We start from the raw sequence: 25,411 nt of genomic DNA, 5'->3' as shown, positions 1-25,411 counted from the left end.
AGCTTGATGGGGATAGTAAACAGGATTAAAAAAAAGAAAAACCCTTGAATCTAAAAAACTTGTAGTTCATTGATGCTTCTCAGTAGATATAAATGACTAACTATGGAAATATTTTGCCCCCTGGTCAGTTTGAACACTTGTCTTTCTTTTTTGGCATAGGACAGGAAGTCCTCCCCAGAACTATCACAGGTCTCAAATCTCAGGTCCCCAGTTGTATGTGGCATGTGTTTTTTGCCCAACTTTTATCAAAGAACAAAGTTCAAAGGACATCAGAATCTACAGTTCAAACAGTCTCAGGGGAAGATAAAACAGGGCCAGTTTTAATGAGAGAACAATGGAAAAAAAGAATTCCAATGAATAATGCTCCAGCCGTCTTTTTTCTAAAACTCCTTGTGAAATAACTTGCGCATTCTCAGAATGCGTTTTTCTTTCTCTTCTCTTGAGGCATGATCAAGACTTTATTTTGTGTGGCTGTGGCATGTGGGCTCTGCTGTTTTCCCCCATCTTACTGTCACTTCATCTTTGTTAAGAATAGTTCAGAGGTTTTCCCTAGGCTCTTATGGAAATCTAGAGTAAATGAGTTTTGTCCTGAGGTCTACTGATGCCTTGTTTATCATGCCTCTCTGGGACCCCTATTACTTAAAACCTTATATGCAGACGACTTAAGATCATTCCAATAACTTATTCCTAATATAGCCAGCATCCTTAAATTCTATTAATCACATCCTTTCTTTAAAGAAAAACATTATTCATATCTTTAATTCCAGAGGAGGGATAATCTCCAAACCATACTACTACTACCTAATACTCACTAAAATTTAAAAGTCCAGTCACTTTCTTATGTGCTAAGTGTTCATTTATAAGCAAGAAACCTCAGACTGATACAGGAGAAGAGAAATCATAAAAAAAGGTTTTAATTGAGAATTTCCCCACCATCTACGCTTTCTGCTCCCCCACACTTCAAGTGCAGTCATAATCACCAATTCCCTACAAACTCTATTTTCTATTTCTTCTATAGTTTTGATCAGAAATATTTTAAAACACTGTTTTCAAGGGCATGTGGCTGAAGGAGTGGACTGAGATCATCAGAAAGTTAAAAGGGAATACCACTTTCTTCATTGCTTCCAGATCAATCACCCCCTTCCTCTTTCTACGTGTGTTCACCCCTCCTTGGCTACTCTATTTTCTATCAGTCTTTTTAAATCAGCTCATATCTTCATTTTCTCACTTCAGCCTAGACTTTGTAGACCAGCCTTCAATGCTTTTCCATTCTCCTTCCTCCAAACCTGCCCAGCAAAACTCTAACTCTGGTCACTTCAACCATCTGCCTTCACTACTTCTACCCAGTTGGTGTAAAATTCCAGAAACAAAGGGGTCTGAGCAGAACTTTCTGAATGCTGGCTGTACATTAGAATGACTTACAGAGCTTTTTAAAACTACTTTGCCCAAAACAATTAAATCAGCATCTCTTGAGTTGGAACCAGGGAATAAGTATTTTTTAAAGTTCCCCAGGTGATGTTATTAGAAGGCAGAGTTGAGAATCTGACCATTCTAGCTGGATCTTCACCTTCAGTTTTCCTTCCCCTCAGTCCTAGTCGCTTTTTCCTTTTGAGCTTGAATTTCTCCCCTCACTTCCTTAAAATAATTGATATTAGAAATAGATGCCTTGGGGAAGAGACTCCCCTGGTGGCTCAGACAGTAAAGCGTCTGTCTACAATGTGAGAGACTTGGGTTCGATCCCTGGGTTGGGAAGATTCCCTGGAGAAGGAAATGGCAACCCACTCCAGTACTCTTGCCTTGAAAAATCCCATGGACGGAGGAGCTTGGTGCAGGCTGCTATCCATGGGGTTGCAAAGAGTCGGACACAACTGAGCAACTTCACTCACTTGGGAAGAAATTCCAGCTACTTCCTATTCCAATCCAGATCCCCCCCAGCCTACTTGCCTGCATCTGTTTTCATCTCTAATCTTTACCTTTCAAATCAAAACAACAGTGAGTTTTCATTTTTAATTGAAGTATAGTTAATTTACAGGGCTTCCCTGGTGGCTCGGTGGAAAAGAATCCACGTGCAATGCAGGAGACACAGGAGACATGGGTTTGATCCCTGGGTCGGGAGGATCCCCTGGAGGAGGGCATGGCAACCCACTCCAGTATTCTTGCCTGGAGAATCCCAAGGACAGAGGAGCCTGGCGGGCTACAGTCCATAGCATCACAAATAGACATGACTGAAGTGACTTAGCACATACATACAGTTAATTTACAGAATTGTGCCAATCTCTGCTGTATAGCAAAGTGATTCAGTTATACGCCTATATACATTCTTTTCCACTATGGTTCATCACAGGATATAGAATATAGCTCCCTCTGCTATACATTAGGACCTTGCTGTTTATCCACTCTAAATGTAATAGTGTGTATATACCAACACCAAACTCCCAGTCCATCCCTCTCCATCCCCTACCCCACTGGCAAAGACAAATCTGTTCTCTATGTCAATGAGTCTGCTTCTGTTTTGTAGATAAATTCATCTGTGCCATGTATTAGATTCCGTATATAGAAAAAGTGAAAGTGTTAGTCGCTCAGTTATGTCCTGCTCTTTGCAACATCATGAACTGTAGCCCACCAGACTCCCCTCTCCATGCAATCCACCAGGCAAGAATACTGGAATGGGTAGCCATCTTCTTCTCTAGGGGAATCTTCCTGACTCAGAGATCAAACCCAGGTGGCTGGCATTGCAAGCAGATTCTTTACCATCTGAGCCACTAGGGAAGCTATAAGTGATATCTTATTTACAAGTGATATCTATTTATCTTTCTCTTTCTTACTTACTTCATTTAATATGATAATCTCCAGTTGCATCTACGCTGCTGCAAATGACATTATTTCATTCTTTTTTGTGGCTAAGTAGTATTCCATAGTATATATGTATCACATCTTCTCTATCCCTTCATTGACAGATGAATGGATATATGTTAGGTTATCTCCCAGCCTTGGCTATCGTGAATAGTTGTGCTATGAACATACAGGTACATGTATATTTTTGAATTATAGATTTGTCTGGGGATATTCCCAGGAGTTGGATTGCTGGATCATGGGGTAATTCTATTTTTAGTTTTCTGAGGAACCTCCATACTGTTTTCCATGGTGGATGCACCAACTTACATTTAAACCAACAGTGTAGAAGGGTTCAACAGGGAGATCTTTTTCAGTCTCAGTCTCCCTGCCTCTGCTCTTACTCCCATCCCCACCCACCTCTCAGCATCCTTACTCCACTTATTTCTTCCATCTTACTCTAAACCTTCCAACTCTCCTTATCTTCGAGTTTTTCCCATCAACATCTAAACATATTCAAATGATCACTACCTTTAAAGTACTACCTCATCCATGCATTGCCTTTTAACTGGGCTCTTTTACATTTCAGCCAAGCTTTTTGAACAACAATTTCTATGTTTTCTCCATTTTATCATGCTCTATTCACTTCTCAAGCTATTGTAAATGATTTCCGGTTAAAAATCTGAGTCAATAATTTCATATTCTGAGTCAATAATTAACTTTTTATTATTAAATCCAACAGAAATTTTCTGTTTTTCCCTTTCTTGATCTCTTAGAGCTTGGTTCGTCTCATTACTTAATTTTTTGATGCTTTCTTTTCCCTTGGCTTCTGCACAATTATTTAATGGACTCTTCTGTTCTGGCCTTGGGTTTCTTTTCTCTTCTCTCAACACATTTTCCTTTTGTATGTTAATTAAACCCCATGGCCCCAATTACTGTTCACCTGCCATGACTCCCAAGTCACCTGTGCACCCCACAACTGTCTCCTCAACTCTGGAAAAGCTCCATCTGGAGACCTCAAAAGGACTTCCAATTGTTGGCTGAAGTGGATTCTCTCTTTACCAAAGTCTCCCCTTTCACTGTTACCAATCTTAGTGAACAGCTGGCCACTATCTAGCTGAAAAAGCCAGAAATGAAGTCTTATAATTCCACTTCTTTGATATTCCTAGAATCTGGTGCCAGTGTTTTATAAAGTCCCTCTGCCATAGTGCAGGCTCCTTTCACTTCTTGCCTAGGTTACAAGAAGACCATCATGGCGGGCTTCCCACCTCCAGGCATCCACACAGTGGATGAATGAAGCAGTTCATTGCGGTTTTACCACACAAAAAAAGCAAGGAGGGTGAAAAACTAAAGGATGCATAGAGAGTTTGAAGTCATGATTCATAGGTCTTATCTAAATTGCAAAAGAAATGGTAACAGAAGGTCATAGATGGATTGGAAGAAAGAAAGATCAGTGTACTAGAGATTCTGAAGTTAAAGAATAGTGTGGAACACCCCTGGCGATTCAGTGGTTAAGGCTCTGCGTTTTCAATGCAGGGGTCATAGATTTGATCCCTGGTCGAGGAACTGAGATTCCACAAGCTGGGCAGCGTGGCTAAAAAATAAAGTTTTTTAAAAATGTAACTCTAAAAAAAAATTTTAAAAACTAGTGAAAGAATGAATGAACTAGTCAGGAGAGGACTCAAATGAATTAAATTAATTATTTTCACTTTTTAGTGAAATCCTCATTTTACTAAAGCATCCCTGGATAGAGTTTAAAACGTTCCAATACAAACCTGCAGAGGAAGTAGATAATGAAGTCTGTGGAGAATGGCATTGGGAGTAATTGGGTCAGTGCTTCTGGTACGAGAACTAGGATCAACAGGAGGAAGCTGGATCCTTTCTTACTATTCTATGTCGAGCACAGATTAAAGCACAAAAAGAACACCACGCTGTTCTCCAAAATACAGCTTTATAGTCCTCCTGTGAATATATTTATAGAGAGAGAATCTGGAGAGCATTTACCTTTCAAAAAATCTTAGGTAGATTTAAAAAAAAAGAAAGTGATTGGAGTTTTTCATCTTTGCAACTGTGAGTGAAGTGGTAAAAAAAACAAACAAACAACTCCTGACCACTTGAGGAAATGTTGAAAATCCAAACATATCTGCAAAATTCCTCCAGTTTGAGGCTGGCCTCCCTTTCCCACTTCATGTCTCACGCCAGCTCCCTGGACTGCAGACAGCCCAGTGAGACGGAAGGACTTTTAATTCCCAATCACTAGGCTGTTTTCTCCTTCATCTCAGGGCCTTTGATTTTGCTGCTCTCTCCGCATTAAGCGTCCTTCCATTGCAACCCTCCATTGAGCCTGCTGTGCCAAGAAAATGTAAGGAACATAGGAAATTCTAATTGACTGTTTGGAAATAAAAGACAGGGAATTAGGTAGAAAAATTTCATGCAGAAAGGTGCCACTTGTAATCAGTAACTTTTTTTGTTGTTGTTTCATTAAAGAAGAGACAGAGTTTTCATTACAGTAAAATAGTGGAGCTTCCCTGGTGTCCAGTGGCTAAGACTCTGCCCTCCCAAAGCAGGGGGACCGGGGTTCCATGCTTTGGGTCAGGGAACTAGATCTCACACACCGCAACTAAAGATCCTGTGTGTTGCAACTAAGACCCGGCACAACCAGTTAAATAAATAATTTTATTCAAAGTGAAATACTAAGACTAGTGAAGGCAATGGCAACCCACTCCAGTACTCTTGCCTGGAAAATCCCATGGACGGAGGGGCCTGGTAGGCTGCAGTTCATGGGGTCGCTAAGAGTCAGACACGACTGAGGGACTTCACTTTCACTTTTCACTTTCATGCATTGGAGAAGGAAATGGCAACCCACTCCAATGTTCTTGCCTGGAGAATCCCAGGGACGGAGGAGCCTGGTGGGCTGCCGTCTATGGGGTCACACAGAGTCGGACACGACTGAAGCGACTTAGCAGCAGCAGCAGCAGTAAGACTAGCTGGAGGCATCACCATAGCCTTGGATTTTCAGGTGTTAACCTGTTTCTGGGAGAGTGCAGAGCTGTGGCTGTGTGGATGCTGGGGTGGGCTGGATGTTGTGCTTCTGGGAATATTAGAGCCAGCCCGCCAGGTCACGTGGTGCTGGGATGAGTCTGCAGTCCTCCCTTCATCCTACGTTTGGTTCACCCTCCTTGACTGCCAGCTCTGTTCAGGAGCCCAGCTTCCGTCACAGGTGTATGTCTACCAGTCTCACCATCTAAATAGAGATCTTAACTGTTTCTTATACTTTGACTTTGCTATTGAAATTTCCCACCTGCTCTGAAAATTGCAGATACACATGAAATATAGCCTGTTGAAAAATCACAAATGTATGGTTCTCAGTAAAGAGAGGTGGAATTGCCGGGCTGTTGGTTTTATAGATAAGGCAGAATAGTTTCTTAAAGTTGTACCAATTTACATTGCTATCTGCAGCTCCTGAATTTCAACTACATCTTCATCAACACCTGTTCTGCCTGAAAAATAACCTTTGGTATTTCCATGAGAGCTCATCTGATAATAATGAATTACCTTGTTTTTGCTTAACTAAAAATATTTTTTATTTTTCTTTAAAAAATTTTTTATGAAGGTAAACTTACATATGTTCACGAGTACATGCTAGGTCCCTTCAGTCGTGTCTGACTCTGCAGCCCTAAGGACTGTAGCTCACAGGGCTCCCTCTCCATGGGATTCTCCAGGATAGAATACTGAAGTGGGTTGCCAATCCCTTCTCCAGAAACTCACCTATAGATTTTTAAAATACATAAATCTTTAGTGAATAGTGTGATAAGTTTTAATAAATACGTATAACCATGTAACTAATATCCCAGTTAAGATCTACAGCATTGACATCATACTACAAAAGTTCTTCAAATCTCTTTCTAGTCTACCTTCCCCATCTCCAGAGCCCAAATGAACTACCATTTGGATTTCAATAACCGTAGATGCCACTGAAAAATGGAATAACATAGTATGTACTCTTTCTGTGCCTGGTTTCTCTTGCTGACTATGTTGTTTTTGAGATTTGTCTATAATGCCACATGTATCCATAATCTGTTCCTTTTTATCGCTGAATACCAGTCCAGTGTGAATGTACCACAATTTATTCATTCTCCTGTTGATGGACATTTGAATTGTTCCCAATTTTTTCTATTATGAATAAAAATGCAATACATATTTTGTGCCAGTCTTTGGATGGACATGTGCTTTCATTACTTTGAGGTAAATTAGTAGAAGTGAAATTGCTGGCTTTCAAGATAAATGTATGTTTAATTCTATAAAAGCAAATGCTAATAACTGTCTCAACTTGTTGGACTATTTTATATTCTCACCATACTCTATGAGAGTACCAGTTGATTTGCATCCTTTTCAACAACTGAAATTTATAGTCAATTTAAATTCAGAATTTCTAATGGGTATGTACTGGTAATCACTGTGCTTTTAATTTGCATTTCCATATTGACTAAAGATGTTGAATATGTTTTCTGTGTTCATTGGCCATTTGTACAACTTCTTTGTTTGAAGGGTCTATTTTAATATTTTTCTTATTTTTAATGAGTTGTTTACTTTTTGCTATTGATCTGTAGAAGTTTTGATTTGTATAATCTTGATGTGAGTTCCTTGTGTCATATGTATATTTTGAATATTTTCTCCCCATCTGTGCCTTGCCTTTTCATTTTCTTAACAATCTTTTTTGATGAACAAATTGTTTATTAATTTTGATGAAGTCCGGTCTCTCAAGTGTTTCATTTATTATTAGTGATGTTTATATTCTAAACAATCTACTTCAATGTAGCAAAGATAAACTCCAGGTAGCCAAGAGCTTTTTATTTTAAGCTTTTGTATTTAGGTCTATAATCCATCTTCAGTTGAGATTTGTGTATAGGGTGAAATATAGGTCAAAGTGTACTTTTTTTGCTACAAAGATATCCAGTTGGAACAATAAGATTGATAAGATTTTTCTTTCCACAGTAGATAACAATAACAGTTTTGTAAAAAAAAAAAATTGATTCTATGTGTGGATCTATTACTTGACTTTCCATTAGGTCTCTTTGGTCTACTTTTCTGTCCTTAAACCAGTACCATACTATCTTGCCTATAGTATTAACACCTTTATGTTAAATCACAAAATAAGGTAACAGGAGTATTCAAGCATTGCTTCTCTTTTTCAAGATGCTTTCACTATTCCAAGACCTTTAAATTTCCATATAAATGGTAGTATCAAAAAGTTGTATACACCAACTAATCGCATCTATAGTTTTCTAAAGTTTACATTTAGGTATATGAATGCTATTTATTTATTTGGCTGCCCTGGTTCTCCATTGCTGCTCAAGGGCTTTCTCTAGTTACAGCGAGTGGGGGCTACTCTCTAATTACGGTGTGCAGGCTTCTCATTGCAGTGGGTTTTTTTTGTTGTGGAGCTCAGGCTCTTGGGCATGCAAACTCAGTACTTGGGGCTCACAGGCTCCACAGCACAGGCTCAGAAGTAGTGGCTTGAGGGCTCTGGGCTGAGGGCTCGGTAGTTGTGGCACACAGGCTTAGCTGTCTAGCGACATGTGGAATCTTCCCGGACCAGGGATCAAACCTGTGTCCCCTGCGCTGACAGTTCAGTTCAGTCGCTCAGTCACGTCCAACTCTTTGTGACCCTATAGACTACTGCACACCAGGCCTCCCTGTCCATCACCAACTCCCGGAGTTCACTCAAACTCAAGTCCATTGTGTCGGTGATGCCATCCAACCATCTCATCCTCTGTCATCCCCTTCTCCTCCTGCCTTCTATCTTTCCCAGCATCAGGATCTTTTCCAATGAATCAGTTCTTCATGTGAGATGGCCAAAGTATTGGAGTTTCAGCTTCAGCATCACTCCTTCCAATGAATATTCAGGACTGATTTCCTTTAGGATGAACTGGTTGGATCTCCTTGCAGTCCAAGGGACTCTCAAGAGTCTTCTCCAACACCACAGTTCAAAAGCATCAATTCTTCAGTGCTCAGTTTTCTGTATAGTCCAACTCACATCCATACATGACTACTGGAAAAACCGAGGCTGATTCTTAATCAGCCAGGGGAGTCCTATGATTGCTTTTGAATTACCTTTATATATAGATCAAAATTTCTTTTTATTTTTTCCTTGGTGGTGGTGTTTAGTCACTCAGCTATGCCCAACTCTTTGTGACCCTGTGAACTATAACCTCCCAGGCTCCTCTGTCCATGGGATTCTCCAGGCAAGCATACTGGACTGGGTTGCCATTTCCTTCTTCAGGGGAACTTCCTAATCCAGGGTTCAAACCTGGGTCTCCTGCATTGCAGGCAGATTCTTTACCAACTGAGCCACCAGGAAGCCCTAATTGTTGCTACACTATATGTTGAAAAGACTGTGTTTTCTCCATTACATTGCCTTCATATCTTGGTCAAAAATTCATTAATCGAGTGACATTAGCCATATGGAGAACTAGTAAGCTACAAGCCCTCCTTCCCCAACAAAGACCCAAAGTTAACAACAATAGATGAAGCATAATACCTCTCTAAGAACAATAGAGACCAGTTAAGAAGCTACAGCATCCAGAAGATAGCAAATCCAGAACAAATTCCAACACAAGGGACAGGAAACACCGTGGCATCTGACATGGCCATCCATCCCCCTCTCCCTGACACAGAATTGCCTCAAGTAAGTGAGACGAAGCCTTCCACACCAGGCCTCCTCCTCCTGGCTGAGAACAGACAGTAGTTCATCAGTCTAATATTCTGGCTTCTCTAGGGACTTCCCAAGCAACTAGGTTCTGTTTTGCCTGACTCATAGAGCTGAAGGGACCACTGTTAAGAGATTAGGAGGTGCTGAAACACAGAGATGAGCAAGACTGAAGGCGCAGGAGATGCCAGGGTGAGTAAGAGAACAGATTGAGTTTGAAAAGTCTGAGAACCTCCAGGGGGGCTGATGGTGAAGATCATTCCCTGGGTGAAACAAGTGAGCAAAGACTTGGATAAGTGGTTGTTTTTGCAAATGCCCAAATCATGACAAAAACTTACAAGGCATACAAACACGGAGCCACTGGGTCGTTAAGGAAAAAAAAGAAAAGTCCAAAAATGGACTCAGAAGAAACACAGCTCTATGAGCTGCCTGGCAAAGATTTAAAATAACTGCAAATACTTATATGTGGAATATAAAATACAGCACAAATGAACGTATCTACAAAATAAAAACAGATTTATAGACAACAGACTTGTGGTTGCTCAGAGGGAGGGAGGAATTGGGAGTTTGGGGTTAGCTCCTGGCACAAGGCTTATATAGCTGTCTCCCCTTATCCATGGGTTATACATTCCAAGACCAGCCTATGGGTGCCTGGAACCACTCATAGTATCAAACCCTATAGAGTAAATCCCCTACATATGAACCTTCAAGTTGTGAACTTTCAAACAGACAACTGTACATCTGGTCCCAGCAAGACCCAGTACCTGGGTCATCAACATCAGGTGTGAGTGAAATTGCAGTTTGCCCTCCTTCTCTATTGCTGACGATTCTTCAGCTCTACCATCTCCCACTTCCTGTCTCTCCTCCAATCAATAACCTTCTTGCCTGTTCACTCGATGCCAGCCCCGATAGGCCAGCTGTTGTACTGTACTACTGTACCTTTCAAGATACTGTACTGTAAGATTTAAGATGTTTCCTTTATTTTTTTGCTTTTTATGTATTATTTGAATAAAAAGTATTATAAACCTCTTACAGTACAGTACTCTATAGCCAATTTTGTTTGTAGGGCACTTAGGTTAACTTTGTTGGACTGACAAATTGGACTTACGACAGCACTCTCGGAACAGAATTTGTTCATATGCAGTGGGCTTACTGTATGTTATGTGTTTTTCCTATACACACATAACTATGATTAAGTTAAAGTATAAATTAGACACAGTAAGAGTTTAACAATAACCAATAAGAAAATAGAACAATTATAACAATAATGTGAAGTCAAGTGGGCCTTAGAAAGCATCACTACGAACAAAGCTAGTGGAGGTGATGGAATTCCAGTTGAGCTATTCCAAATCCTGAAAGATGATGCTGTGAAAGTGCTGCAGTCAATATGCCAGCAAATTTGGAAAACTCAGCAGCGGCCACAGGACTGGAAAAGGTCAGTTTTCATTCCAATCCCAAAGAGAGGCAATGCCAAAGAATGCTCAAACTACCACACAATTGCACTCATCTCACACGCTAGTAAAGTAATGCTCAAAATTCTCCAAGCCAGGCTTCAGCAATATGTGAACCATGAACTTCCTGAGGTTCAAGCTGGTTTTAGAAAAGGCAGAGGAACCAGAGCTTAAATTGCCAACAGCCGCTAGATCATGGAAAAAGCAAGAGAGTTCCAGAAAAACATCTATTTCTGCTTTATTGACTATGCCAAAGCCTTTGACTGTGTGGATCACAATAAACTGTGGAAAATTCTTCAAGAGATGGGAATACCAGACCACCTGACCTGCCTCTTGAGAAACCTATATGCAGGTCAAGAAGCAACAGTTAGAAGTGGACATGGAACAACAGACTGGTTCCAAATAGGAAAAGGAGTACATCAAGGCTGTATATTGTCACCCTGCTTATTTAACTTATATGCAGAGTACATCAAGAGAAACACTGGACTGGAAGAAGCACAAGCTGGAATCAAGATTGCCAGGAGAAATATCAATAACCTCAGATATGCAGATGACATCACCCTTATGGCATAAAGTGAAGAGGAACTAAAAAGCCTCTTGATGAAAGTGAAAGAGGAGAGTGAAAAAGTTGGCTTAAAGCTCAACATTCAGAAAACGAAGATCATGGCATCCAGGCCCATCACTTCATGGGAAATAGATGGGGAAACAGTGGAAACAGTGTCAGACTTTATTTTGGGGGGCTCCAAAATCACTGCAGATGGTGACAGCAGCCATGAAATTAAAAGACACTTACTCCTTGGAATAAAAGTTATGACCAACCTAGACAGCATATTCAAAAGCAGAGACATTACTTTGCCAACAAAGGTTTGTCTAGTCAAGGCTATGGTTTTTCCAGTGGTCATGTATGGATGTGAGAGTTGGACTGTGAAGAAAGCTGAGCCAAAGAATTGATGCTTTTGAACTGTGGTGTTGGAGAAGACTCTTGAGAGTCCCTTGGACTGCAAGGAAATCCAACCAGTCCATTCTGAAGGAGATCAGCCCTGGGATTTCTTGGAGGGAATGATGCTGAAGCTGAAACTCCAGTCCTTTGGCCACCTCATGTGAAGAGTTGACTCATTGGAAAAGACTCTGATGCTGGGAGGGATTGGGGGCAGGAGGAGAAGGGGCCGACAGAGGATGAGATGGCTGGATGGCATCACCGACTCAATGGACATGGGTTTGAGTAAGCTCTGGGAGTTGGTGATGGACAGGGAGGCCTGGAGTGCTGCGATTCATGGGGTCGCAAAGAGTCGGACTCAACTGAGCAACTGAACTGAACTGATTGTAATAAAAGTAATGTGAATGTGATCTCTCTCTTGAAATATCTTGCTGTACAAACTTTATGCCATTTCCATCTTAGTCAAGCACTTTACCCTGTACTGTGACCATAACTTTTGCAGTTTGAAACAGAAAACTAGCACAAATTTCTATTTCCTTCTTCATAATTTCACAGATTAAAGATTCTTATTGGAGATCTCAGCAACCCCAGCATACAAGTTTTTCTTATTAAATCAAGAGCCTCACCTTCTCACTTAAAAGAAGCACTTTGGGGCTTCTCTTTGGCATATCTGAACTGTCAGCATCACTTCCTCTTATGCTTTGGCGCAATTATGAAATAAAACGGGTTACTCGAACACCAGCTGTGATAGCAATGTCCACAGTCAATCTGATAACCCAGAAGGCTAAGAGGCGGGGTGAGTTGGATAACGGGATGATTCACATCCTGGGTGGATGGATCTGGACATCCGCAGATTTCATGTCACTGCTCAGAATGGCAAGCAATTTAAAACGTATGATTTGGAATCTCCCTGATGGTCCAGTGGTTAAGAATTCGTCTTACAATGCAGGGGACGACCAGGGTTCAATCCTCGGTCGGGGAACTGAGACCCCACGTGCCGCAGAGCAACCAAGCCTGCGTGCTGCAACCTCTGAGCTGGTTCGCGCCACAGCTAGAAAGTCGGTGCGCCGCAGCGAAAGATCCTAAATGACGCAACAAAGATCCTGTGTGCTATAACTGAGGCCCAACACCACCAAATTAATAAAAAGAGAAGATGTGAACTGTTCATTTCTGAAATTTTTCATGTAACATTTTTGGACCGTGGTTGAGCACAGGTAAGTGAAACCGAGGAAAGGGAAACCGTGGAAAAGGGGAGACGATTGCATAAGCCCCCAAAGTCTTCATGAAAATGGGCACATGCACTTGGGACAGAACCAAGTGACAGGCATAGTCTCTAAGAAATCCCAAGAATCTGGGCTCAAACTGATGGGGAGGTTGCTGTGGCCATTTTCTCCTCGGCAGCCATTGTACGCACCTGGCCAATCAAGGTTAGTTGCTTTTTCATCTCTTCTCCATTAAGTATGTTTGGCGGAATGTTACCAAGTAGTCAAATGATCGAAATCTGTGTATCTCGAAGCGCAAAGAAGGAAAAAGAGCCACATTAATGTAGTAAATGAAGTAATTTACAGTTGACTCTAGCTAAAAATCATAGCCTAAGGGAAGATGTTAATTTCCCATAGCCCTCAGCCTAAGAATTGTCTCCTCTGCAAATATAATTCACACTTTCATGTAGAAATGGCCTTTCCTTGATGTCCTCTGGCAATCGCAATAGGCAGTCACGTCTCCCACTCTCTAGCCCTGTGTGCTAATTTGTTTTTTCAGATAATATGGGCTCCATATCCTTGGGCATTTTTCCATAATATTGCTTATATGTAAATTGCTTCCTGCTACTGCCCACCAAATAAATTGCACCTTCTCTTCACTTCCTTTCAGACTTTTGACTGATTTTAAGATAACTTTAAACGACATTTATTGTGCACTTAATTTGTACTAGGCTTCATATTTAGTTTGTACACACTTCATGTCCTTGAAAAGCCTGATGAACAGCTTTGAGATTGGTTTGTTAATCTCTGACTTTAACAAGCAGATGAATGGATAAGAAAGCTGTGGTACATATACACAATGGAGTATTACTCAGCCATTAAAAAGAATACATTTGAATCAGTTCTAATGAGGTGGATGAAACTGGAGCCTATTATACAGAGTGAAGTAAGCCAGAAAGAAAAACACCAATACAGTATACTAACGCATATATATGGAATTTAGAAAGATGGTAACAATAACCCTGTGTACGAGACAGCAAAAGAGACACTGATGTATAGAACAGTCTTATGGAATCTGTGGGAGAGGGAGAGGGTGGGAAGATTTGGGAGAATGGCATTGAAACATGTAGAATATCATGTATGAAATGAGTTGCCAGTCCAGGTTCGATGCACGATACTGGATGCTTGGGGCTGGTGCACTGGGACGACCCAGAGGGATGGAATGGGGAGGGAGGAGGGAGGAGGGTTCAGGATGGGGAACACATGTATACCTGTGGTGGATTCATTTTGATATTTGGCAAAACTAATACAGTTATGTAAAGTTTAAAAATAAAATAAAATTTAAAAAAAATGAAAATCTTAAGTGAAAGGGTTTTAAGTAATATTCCTAAGGCTACATATCTAATGAATGACCAAATATGGATCCAAGTCAGGTAGGTCTGACTTCAGAATCTGCAGTCTTAATCACTGAGTGATGCTATCTCATTCATCCTACTTAATTATTTAGCCTTATTCATTTCTTACCCAGGTCCCATTTGAACTACATTCTAGGTATCTTTTACTCTAAACATTTCCATTGCACCGAGATTTCAGATTTCATTTTCAAAATTATTTATAGCTTCTTTTTAAATTTTCTTATATTACTTAGCTCTTTAAAAAAAAAAGAGAGAGACTGTGCCTACACTTTACTCTCTGCCATGTGCTATTTTAAAACAAGTCTCAGAACTCCAAGAAGTTCTGTGGGAGTTCAGTTGGAAATCAGAGTTTCCACAACACTGCGGATATTCTTTGCAAGTCTAGAAATTCTTCAGAATTTTTTAGAATGGTAGACTTTCTTTGGCGTTTCCTCCAGAAAAAAATGTCCAGGCTACCTCAGTAAGAAATAGAGCCTTCAGACAAGGCTGTTTGGACACAGTGGCAAGCCTTGGTAGATCCACAGATTTCTCTAGAAATCTTGAGGAACCTACGCCCCTCATATTCATCTCTTGTCAGTAGATGGTACTCAGTAAATTCCTACCTGAGGACATAAATGTCCTGAGGATAATCTGCTCCAAACTATTCTGGACGGCATATCAACACCAGGACAAGCACCGTGTCTATAGAAGGTGAATCATTAAGCCTGGAATAGCCAGCAAGAGATCTGAATTCCTGGCTTGGCTACTTTTGGAAATAGCTGGCTTTACCACAGGCAATTCTGTTCAACAGCCTGGGATTCAGAACCCTATTTTCCAAAAGTAGATAAATGTGGGCCATTGAATGACTTCACATTATCATGCAATCCAAAGTCTGGTAGAAACAAGCATTCTGAAGCGTCAGTGATGGTGTTACATTATAATATATATATATACATTTCCATATAGTTGGCCCCATAATCTACTAATTTTGACATTCGTCAGCCCTGGAGAATCTGCTGTGTAGGTGGACTTGCGCTTCCTATGGTTCAAGTCACAGGGCAGCTCTGATTTGTTTTGTTGCAGATGAATTTCTGCAGCCAGCTTGGACACTGGCCAAGGAGGCAGTGTCTGCTGCCTGCTGTACACAAAACTCTTGTCTTTTTGATGAGAACGGGAGTGTTCTTTATCTTGCTCTCCCTGTTGTAGTACTGACAGGGGTCAGAGGGGAGAGACAGCTTGCGGGCTGAGCGCTGCAGACGGCTGTCCTCCAACGCCAGCTCCTTCCCTTTCTCTGCCAAACAGCCCTCCGTGGGGATGCTACTAGGCCATCCAAGGTTTAGCTCTGCTGACATGGGACTGGAAACTGGACAAGAAATGGAAATGCACTGTGACTTCCTCTGTCCTCTTCTGCTCCTCGAGCCAAATAGCAAATCAAGCTTGGGTTTCGGGGGAAGGGGGGTGGAAAGAAGACTGAAGGAAAGAGGAGGTGTTGGTTCCTTCACTCCATTTCTCCACTCCTGCTCACTTGTGGTCACCACCTTAGTTACACGAAACATCTGTTTCCAGGTAATCCAACAGATCTTGGGAATAGCACCTTGGGGTTCTGTCTCCTTGGGGTCCTCCTGAAATGTTCTCACAAAGTAATGTGGGTTGTTTTTTTCTTTCCACAAAATGTTTCTCCTTTCTAATTCAATTCTCCCTTTAGTTTGCTGTTGGAACCAGGGACGACAATAATTTCATTGGTAATTGAATCAGTTACAAAGTACTGGGAATGCCTATGGTTTAAAACCTCAGGTTGGGTTTCTTGGAATTCCGGGCCAAGTCTCTTTCCCAGTTGCTCACAGGAAGTTTCAACTGATGTCATTGGAAATGGTATGTATGTACGTCTGTGTGTAATTTAGGTTGCAGTGGGACCTTAAGGATCCAGAAAAAGAAAAAAAAACCTCTTGTTTCAGATCTAGTGACCTCACTCTTCATATCCAGCTAATATTTGGATCCATGCAATGCTGATGAACCAGGAAACCATTCCTATCTTTCTCAGCTTGAAAGCACCATTAAAAAGATCTCCCCTTATGGGGGAAAACAGAGAGGTTTTTGTTCACATATCAATGTTTTGCAGGCATGGATCTTTCCAAAATACTCTTTCACACATTCAGGATGCATATTTAGATCATCGGTTGATATAACTCAGAAGGAATTACTTATTCATGCCTTATAATGTTTTTACTTCAAATTTCAAGGGAAAATGATTGGAGTTATCCTCATCTAAAAGAGTAAAATCTTAGTATATAACAAAAACAGTTATTGATGTGTTAAGATATAAACAGCAGACAGAGAACACCAAGACATATTCAGTGAGCACAGCCCATACTGTCTTCCAGAAATTTGCTAGAAGAGCATTACGTTGGGAATTCATGCATATAGTTTGGCAAAAATTCCACAGGCAACCTGGAAACCAAATAGTAAACCACACTTTAATCCATTTCCTTTCATTTAACCAAGTTCACAACTCGTGTTGCTTCATTCCAATTATTGTTGTTCAGTCTCTAAGCCATGACCAACTCTTTGTGACTCCATGGACTGTAGCCTGACAGGCGCCTCTGTCTATGGGTTTTCCAGGCAGGAATACTGGAGTGGGTTGTCATTTTCTTCTCCAGGGGATCTTCCCAGACTAGGGATCGAACCAGGGTCTCCTGCACTGGCAGGTGGGTTATTTACCACTGAGCCACCGGGGCTTCCTAGTCATTCCAAATAAACTCTAATATTTTAATGACAGGAAGATAGATGAAGCTCCACATTTTCCTAATTTCCCCCAAGCCCTTTTTATAACCTGTCCTTTTGTCTTCTTTCAACACAATCATGCTAAATTGTGCATGTAATATCTTCAAGGATGGGATAAGAAACTAGCTTCTCAAGGAGTACAAGTTAATATGTTCTACGTCTGTCTTCAATCCTAGTTCTTTTTTTTTTTTCTTTTATTTTTCTGTCTTCTTTGGACACAGTCAATCTATTTTCTTTTCTTCTAAGCTCCCCTTTGAATTCCCATACGTTTGGCAGGCTCTCTAACGGCTTTCCTATTCCCATCCAGACAAGATACAGAATACTTTCAAAGCTGTGGCTCTGGTCTCTTTCTCATCCTTGAAGGGCAGTATGAAGCAGAGAATGAACCTGGTAAATTTAGTAATTGCTTTTGTTGGATTAAAAGATCCAATCTGACAGTACTGGGTCCTTAACATTCCATAAGTTTTCCTCACTCCCAGTGACCCTTTTTAAATTTCTGAAGTACTGGTGACTCCTTGTTCTCATCCACCCTCCAAACTAAAAACAAGATTCCCAAATCCTGAGCAACTTCATAGTTTTAAAGCAGCCATAAAACCTATCATTCTGATTTGTTTCCAGTCTAGCATTATTTGGCTCTTGTTCTGATTTAAATCTCTGGTTTGCATCCAAATCTCTTTGAAATTTAAGCCTTGTTTTTCTCTTTCTTACACATTACTGTTTTTTTTTTTTTTTTTTGTAGAGTATATCTTATTCAGTCTTGCAGGTATTTTTGCTTTGTTTTTGAAAAATAATTTCCTTGCTCCCTCTGGCCCATAAACTCCCCTGCTCCCAACACACAAAATGTAGAATTTGTTCATTGGCCCTGCCTCAGCAGAATTTGTTCCCTGGGTTCCCTGTCTCATTTCAGAAGCTCTTGATGCCTCTGTTGTCTCAGTAACTGTTCATTCTATGGAAGTGGAGGTGAATCCAGAGTGGGGATGTAAAGAATTTCTAGTGTCTAGTCAAGATTCCTTCTTCAGCAATAGTGATCTTCTCAGTATTACCAACTTCACCTCAGAAGGCAGTGGGGTTCATTGATTCTGGGCTGTGAAAAGATACACTCCATGACTGCTTTGTTCCTACCTGCTTTGTTCATAGCATTTGGAACAGTGACTGGCACACTGTCAGTTTTCAATAAATATGTTGTGAATGAATGAATTAGATATCTATAAATGAGGCATCCATTTATGAACTGAATTGTTTTCAATTCAAAAGAAAGTTCACCAACTTTAGATCAAAGGCATCTTCATGCTGCAATATTTGACATTTTAAATGTTCTCAGTTTCATCATTAACAGAGATCATGTAAAAACCAATCAAAAAATCAAGCAAAAAATGCATTTGCACTTAGCCAGGTGAGGAACAAGAGACACTTCCAGAAGAATCATCATGATGGCTGCCCCCAAAGAATCTGCTTAGTCACTCAGTCATGTCTGACTCTTTACGACCCCATGGACTGCCAGGCTCCTCTGTCCATGGGGATTCTCCAGGAAAAATACTGGAGTGGGTTGTCATGCCCTCTTCCAGGGGATCTTCCCAACCTAGGGACTGAACCCAGGTCTCCCACATTGCAGGCAGATTCTTTACCATCTGAGCCACCAGGGAAGCCCAAAGAATCCCAAGTTCTGTTTAAATATGAATTGGTTGGTGATGACAAGACTGATAAAACTATATTTTCAAAGTATTATTTGACTGATGAGTTTGATCTGAGGTCTATTACCCTGCATTTCATACCAACAAGAGACTTGCTAAATTCAATGCATTCGATATACATTGGTGGCCTGAGAAATGACTATTCTTCCCAATCCAGCATGCCATTATAACACTTTCTGTGACATCAAGGGTTAACAAGGGTGCACATAAGTGGCATAGAAATCAGGTAGGAATTCATGAAAACACCCCCATCTTCCAGGATGGCAGCAGAGTGGATATGAAGGACTGGGAAATTAAGGAAAAAGCCATTGTCCTCTAATGAAAGGAGAATCTTCAGTAATAGAGATTTCTGCCAGCAGTAACTACTATCCTTTGATTTCGTAGGAAACTGACAATCCCGACTTGGAGTCTGTTGGCATACATGATCTCGGCCCACCAGTCACAGTCACAGATTCAGTTTCAGAAACTCAGTGTGAACAGAGGCTGCTCAGACAGCTGTCTCAGAGAGGACAAGACTCTGAGTGTAAAGGAAGCTGAAGTCCGAGGTCTAGGTTTGTTTTTTTTTTTTAATGTGTCTTAAGTTTCATTCTTCTCTATCATGTCAATCAAAATTAAAATTTCTCTGAAACATTAAAATGTCTTCATTTTAACCCCAATTTGATACACTATATTCTACATTTTAAGGTATTACATTCTAAGATTTAGGTTTATATTTTATTTTCTCAATATGTATTTTTCTTAAATTGGGCATTTTTGAAAATGTATTTTTAATTTTATTTTTAAAGTTGCTTTACAATGTTGTCTTGGTGTCGGCCTGAGGTCTAGTTTGATGGGCAACTGTCCTGTGATGTCCAGAACGCAGTATGTGTGCTATTTTATTACATAGCTAACCAGATACATGCCTCATCTTTGGGAGGCTAAATGGATGGGATTTGAAATGAAGGTGGTAGTTTAAAAAATACCTTTGTATTTTACTTGCATGCTTGACTGTTCAGACCCCATTATCTTTCCTGAATTTCAAATGTAAGACTACTCCGGTCACAGCATACACAGAGACAGAAAAAAATCAGCGGATCGGGCCTCTTCTTCTGATATTGGAATGTATATGGGTGAATAAAATATCACTGGGGAAAACCTATAAACATCTAATAGGTTAATAAGTTAATAAATCATGTAACAAGTGATTTAATATTTTATCATACTCAAAATAGTGGCTATTAAAAATTTTAAACAGCATGAGAAAATCCTTATACTCAACTGTTAAGTCAGACATGAATTGAATATACCTGTAGTCACAATTGTAGTTCAATATAAATAAGCCTAATGGGAAATATATTTAAAAAGTTAACATGATGGGATTATGGTTAACTTTTTTTTCAATATATTTTAAAATTTTATAATTAATAGATGTAACTATGAAAAAGGAAAAAACCTTTTATTCCAAATGACAAAAAATAAATCATTAAGCATGTAAAAATTCCTTGAAAATTAATAAAAAGAAACAATGCAAAATATCACTTCATCATCACATTGCTGGGAAATATTTGCAAATGCAATAAGTTGATTATCATTTATCTGCATCATGAAAAGCAATTAACAATTAGATGACAAAAGCATTGCTTTGCAATGATTCAATACCAAAACGAATTCAAAATACACTTTTCAGTAATCAGATCAGCACAATTGTGAAAAACTACTCATATCCTCTTTTTATTGGTTTATTTCCCTCATAAAAGCCCATTATTCCTATGCTTTTTGGCCATAGCTGTGTAAACTAATTAATAACTTCAGTGGGTCTATGTACTATCCTAACCACACACCCTCCCTCCCCCAAATAGTTCCCTGGTCCGAATTAAAGTAATTACTCTATTGGAAAAATAGTTCCAATAGCTTGGCTCATCAGCTGTGGTCTGATTATTGTGATTATAAGCTATGAACTGAAATCAACGCTATTGGCCACATGCTGACTTAGTTACACAGTGTCCAAACTCTTTGCCTTCTATTTGCATCTATTTTTGCAAATGAAAATAAAAGAATAATTGATTCTAGTCTATACTTTTAAACTAATCAAATTTATTATTTTCCACAAAGTTTCCTTCATTATATAATATTTTAAAAATCTCTATCCTTGTTTCCTGTTCTTTAGTGTTCCTTCCATTCACTCATTTAAAAAAATTTTTTTGGTTTGTTTTAGAATAGATTTAGATTTACAGAAAAAAAAAAAAAAAAACCCTGCAAAGATAATGTAATCTTTACATGTACCACAGCCTGTTTTCTCTATTATTTAATATTATTTCTCTATTCTTTAGTATGGTGCATTAGTTACAGTTAATGAACTAATACTGATACATTACTGTTAACCAGGGAGCTTCCCAGGGGCACTAGTGGTCAAGAACCCACTTGCCAATTCAGATAGATGTAAGAGACACGGGTTCGACCCCTGGATCAGGAAGGTCCCCTGGAGAAGCACATGGTAACCCACTCCCGTATTCTTGCCTGGAGAATCCCATGGACAGAGGAGGGTCGCAGAGAGTCAGACATGACTGAAGAAACTTAACATGCATGCATTGTTAACCAGAGTCCATACTTTATAGGTAGTTCCTCAGTTTTCACCTGACATCCTTTCCTGTTGCAGGAGCTCATCCAAAATACTACATTACATTTAATTGTACTGTCTCCTTAGAGGCCTCTTGGCTGTGACAGTTTCTCAAACTTTTCCTGTTTTTGATGACCTTGAGAGTTTCGAGGTATACTAACTAATCCAGTATTTTGTAGAATTTTCCTCACTTAAGATTTGTCTGATGTTTTTTTCTTACAATCAGACTGGAGTTGTGTGTTTTGGGAGGAAGATCACAGAGGTGAAGGGCTCTTCTCATCACATCATATCTAGGGCACCTATTAACCCCATGACTCTTCACTGTTGACTTTGACCTTGATCACCTGGCTGAGGTTACCTTGTCGAGGTTCTCCTCTGTAGAGTTACTTTCCCCTCTCTGTTCTCTTTGGAAAGAAGTCACTATCCATAGACCATCCTTAAGGAGACCTACACTCCACTTACTAGAAGGCTGAGCATCTACATAAATTATTTTGAATTCTTCAGCATGGGAGATTTGTCTAGACTCCCTACTCAATATTTTATTTCTATCAATATGGACTCTTAGATACTTATTTTATACTTTGAGTTATAATCCTCTATTACCTTATTTTGCTGCAGAAATTATTCCAGTTTGGGCCACTGAGAGATCTTTCCATTGGTGCTGGTGTCCTTTTGATCTTGTTTGGTTGCTAAGTCATATCCAACTCTTTGTGACCCATGGACTGCAGCAGCATGCTGGGCGTCCCTGTCCTTCACTGTCTCCTGGGGTTGGCGCAAATCCATGTCCATTAAATCGGTGATGCTGTCTAATGATCTCATCCTCTACTGCCCTCTTCTGCTTTTGCTTTCAGTCTTTCCCAGCATCAGGGTCTTTTCCAGTGACTCCACTCTTCCATCCCGTGGCCAAAGTATTGGATCTTCAGCATCAGTCCTTCCAGTGAATATTCAGGGTTGATTTCCTTTAGGATTGACTGGTTTGATCTTTTTGCAGTCCAAGGGACTCTCGGGAGTCTTCTTCAGCACCACAATTTGAAAGCTCCGATTCTTTGGCACTCAGCCTTCCTCATGGTCCAACTCCCACATCCTTCTGATGCACCCTCATCCTTATAGCTTTATTTTTTTTACACTTCCTTACATTTTTATCCTAAAAGATGTTCCAGGTTTCTTATCATAAATATTTTCTGCCCCAATCCTGGAATTAGCCATTTCTCCAAGGAGCCCAGATTCTGTCTATTGGAGGATGGTATTAAAAACCAAATCTGGATGCTAGATATGCTCACTGCTCCTAGGGTGCTGTCCCCAGGCCCTTCCAGTTGACAGAGCAAGGAACTATTGGGTTTTCCAAAAAGTTCATTCAAATTTCTCAATAACTAACATCTTATGGAAAAACCCAAATGAGCTTTTTGGACCCCCAATATATGTGCTGTTTATGACCAACCTAGATAACATATTCAAAAGCAGAGACATTACTTTGCCAACAAAGGTTCGTCTAGTCAAGGCTGTGGTTTTTCCAGTGGTCATGTATGGATGTGAGAGTTGGACTGTGAAGAAGGCTGAGCGCCGAAGAATTGATGCTTTTGAACTGTGGTGTTGGAGAAGACTCTTGAGAGTCCCCTGGACTGCAAGGAGATCCAACCAGTCCATTCTGAAGGAGATCAGCCCTGGGATTTCTTTGGAAGGAATGATGCTAAAGCTGAAACTCCAGTCCTTTGGCCACCTCATGTGAAGAGTTGACTCATTGGAGAAGACTCTGATGCTGGGAGGGATTGGGGGCAGGAGGAGAAGGGGACGACAGAGGATGAGATGGCTGGATGGCATCACTGACTCGATGGACGTGAGTCTGAGTGAACTCCGGGAGTTGGTGATGGACAGGGAGGCCTGGCGTGCTGCACTTCATGGGGTCGCAAAGAGTCAGACACGATTGAGCGACTGATCTGATCTGATCTGATATATGTGTTGTATAAATTGGTGTATGTACATATATCACTGTCTTTTTCTATTTGTAACCATCTTCATTGATATTAAGCTAAACACAAGTTTATGTCTGTGACTTTAATGCTAATCTATTACTACATGAATCATTCTAGCCTCCTTTTCTTGTTTATCTGCAAACTTCCACCCCAACAGTAAGAAAACAGGGTCTTTTCATCCATTATCTCTGTACTTAGTTGTTCGATTCCAGTATACCTGCACCGTGTTGTCAGAATTGTTACACCATACCCAGGTATTTAGCTTTGAGTTGAGTGTTGGGGGTTGCATGAGTTTGAACTGAATATTTTTTATATACTCTTCATTACTTAAATTGCATTATATTTACCTCACAATTTAAACATTTCCTATTAACATGTGGCTTGTTGGTCTAGGGGTATGATTCTCCCTTAGGGCACAAGAGGTCCTGGGTTCAAATCCTGGACAAGCCCATCCTTGTTTGCTTCTGATAAATAATTGAGCTTCCTTGATAGCTCAGTTGGTAAAGAATCTGCATGCAATGCAGGAGACCCCAGTTCGATTCCTGGGTCAGAAAGATCTGCTGGAGAAGGGATAGGCTACCCACTCCAGTATTTTTAGGCTTCCCTGGTGGCTCAGCTGGTAAAGAATCCACCTGCAATGCGGGAGACTTGGGTCCAATCCCTGGATTGGGAAGATCCCCTGGAGAAGGGAAAGGCTGCCCACTCCAGTATTCTGGCCTAGAGAATTCCATGGACTATATAGTCCATTGGGTTGCAAAGAGTCAGACACAACTGAGCGACTTTCACTTTCATTCTGTTACCATAAGCCTATGATAAAAGATGACATTAGCAATGGAAAACATCATAAATAATTTTATTTCACTCATCCTCCCCCAATTTAGATATAAAACTGAGTCTGGAAAGATACGTTCACACAGATGAGTAACAGTTACAAGTTAGTATTTGGTACAAGGGTATATGTGTTAAACTGATGCTTGATACACTATCTTTAAATTTCTCTCGAAAGATCATAAAGATACATGAAAAGGCAAGAAACTGCAACTCTGCTGGAAAGTAAGTTTAAGAGAGGAAAGATTATTAATTGAAATTTCAGTAATTGTAGCCCCAAGGAATTGGACAGAGAAAAATTGTAGAGTTTTCTTTACTTATGCACAGAACAAATGCAGATGGGCCAGAAAATGATAGGAAAATATTTTGACTCATCTTCTCTGATAATTCTAATTCTGTAATAAAGGAGCATCAACGTCTAAAAATAAGTCTCCTCCACATATCATCATTATCGGAAATTACTTTTAAGATATCTTTCCAGCAATAAAACCATCAATAAAAATGTTGGGATCAACAACAACAACAACAAAAAAACATGAGCAAGGAGATGCTTTCCTGGATGAAAAGCAAAAGAGGTGATAATTACATGAAAGAAGTTGTTGACATGGAAAGAGAGAATAGATGTTTTACTATATTGAAAATCAAAGCAAAGAGAACACAGAAAATTATCTGTTTTTCAAAGTCTGGGCAGCACAGTAAGTCTCATAATAATTTTACATAATAATTTTATTTACTAAATATGAAGTAAAATTATTATTGTTTACATAAAAAATAATTGGCCATCCAGAAATGCAAAATAATCAACTAAAAAGCTCCTAGAGTAAATAAGAGAGAGCAGTAAGGTGACAAGATATAGAACAACCACAAAGAAATTAGAATCTTTATTTGTTTATCACATAATGAAGAAGGTTTCAGTGTCAGTGACATTAGGGAACTGCTCACATATTCAAAGGAAAAGCACCAAGGAAAATAAACAGTCTTCACGATCAAAAGGTTAGAAGATACTGCTATCAATGGGAA

This window comes from Bubalus kerabau, chromosome 2 (assembly GCF_029407905.1).
Source record: "Bubalus kerabau isolate K-KA32 ecotype Philippines breed swamp buffalo chromosome 2, PCC_UOA_SB_1v2, whole genome shotgun sequence".
Classification (NCBI taxonomy): Eukaryota; Metazoa; Chordata; class Mammalia; order Artiodactyla; family Bovidae; genus Bubalus; species Bubalus kerabau.
The sequence above is the reverse complement of the archived record's forward strand: the minus strand, read 5'-3'. Positions refer to the sequence as shown.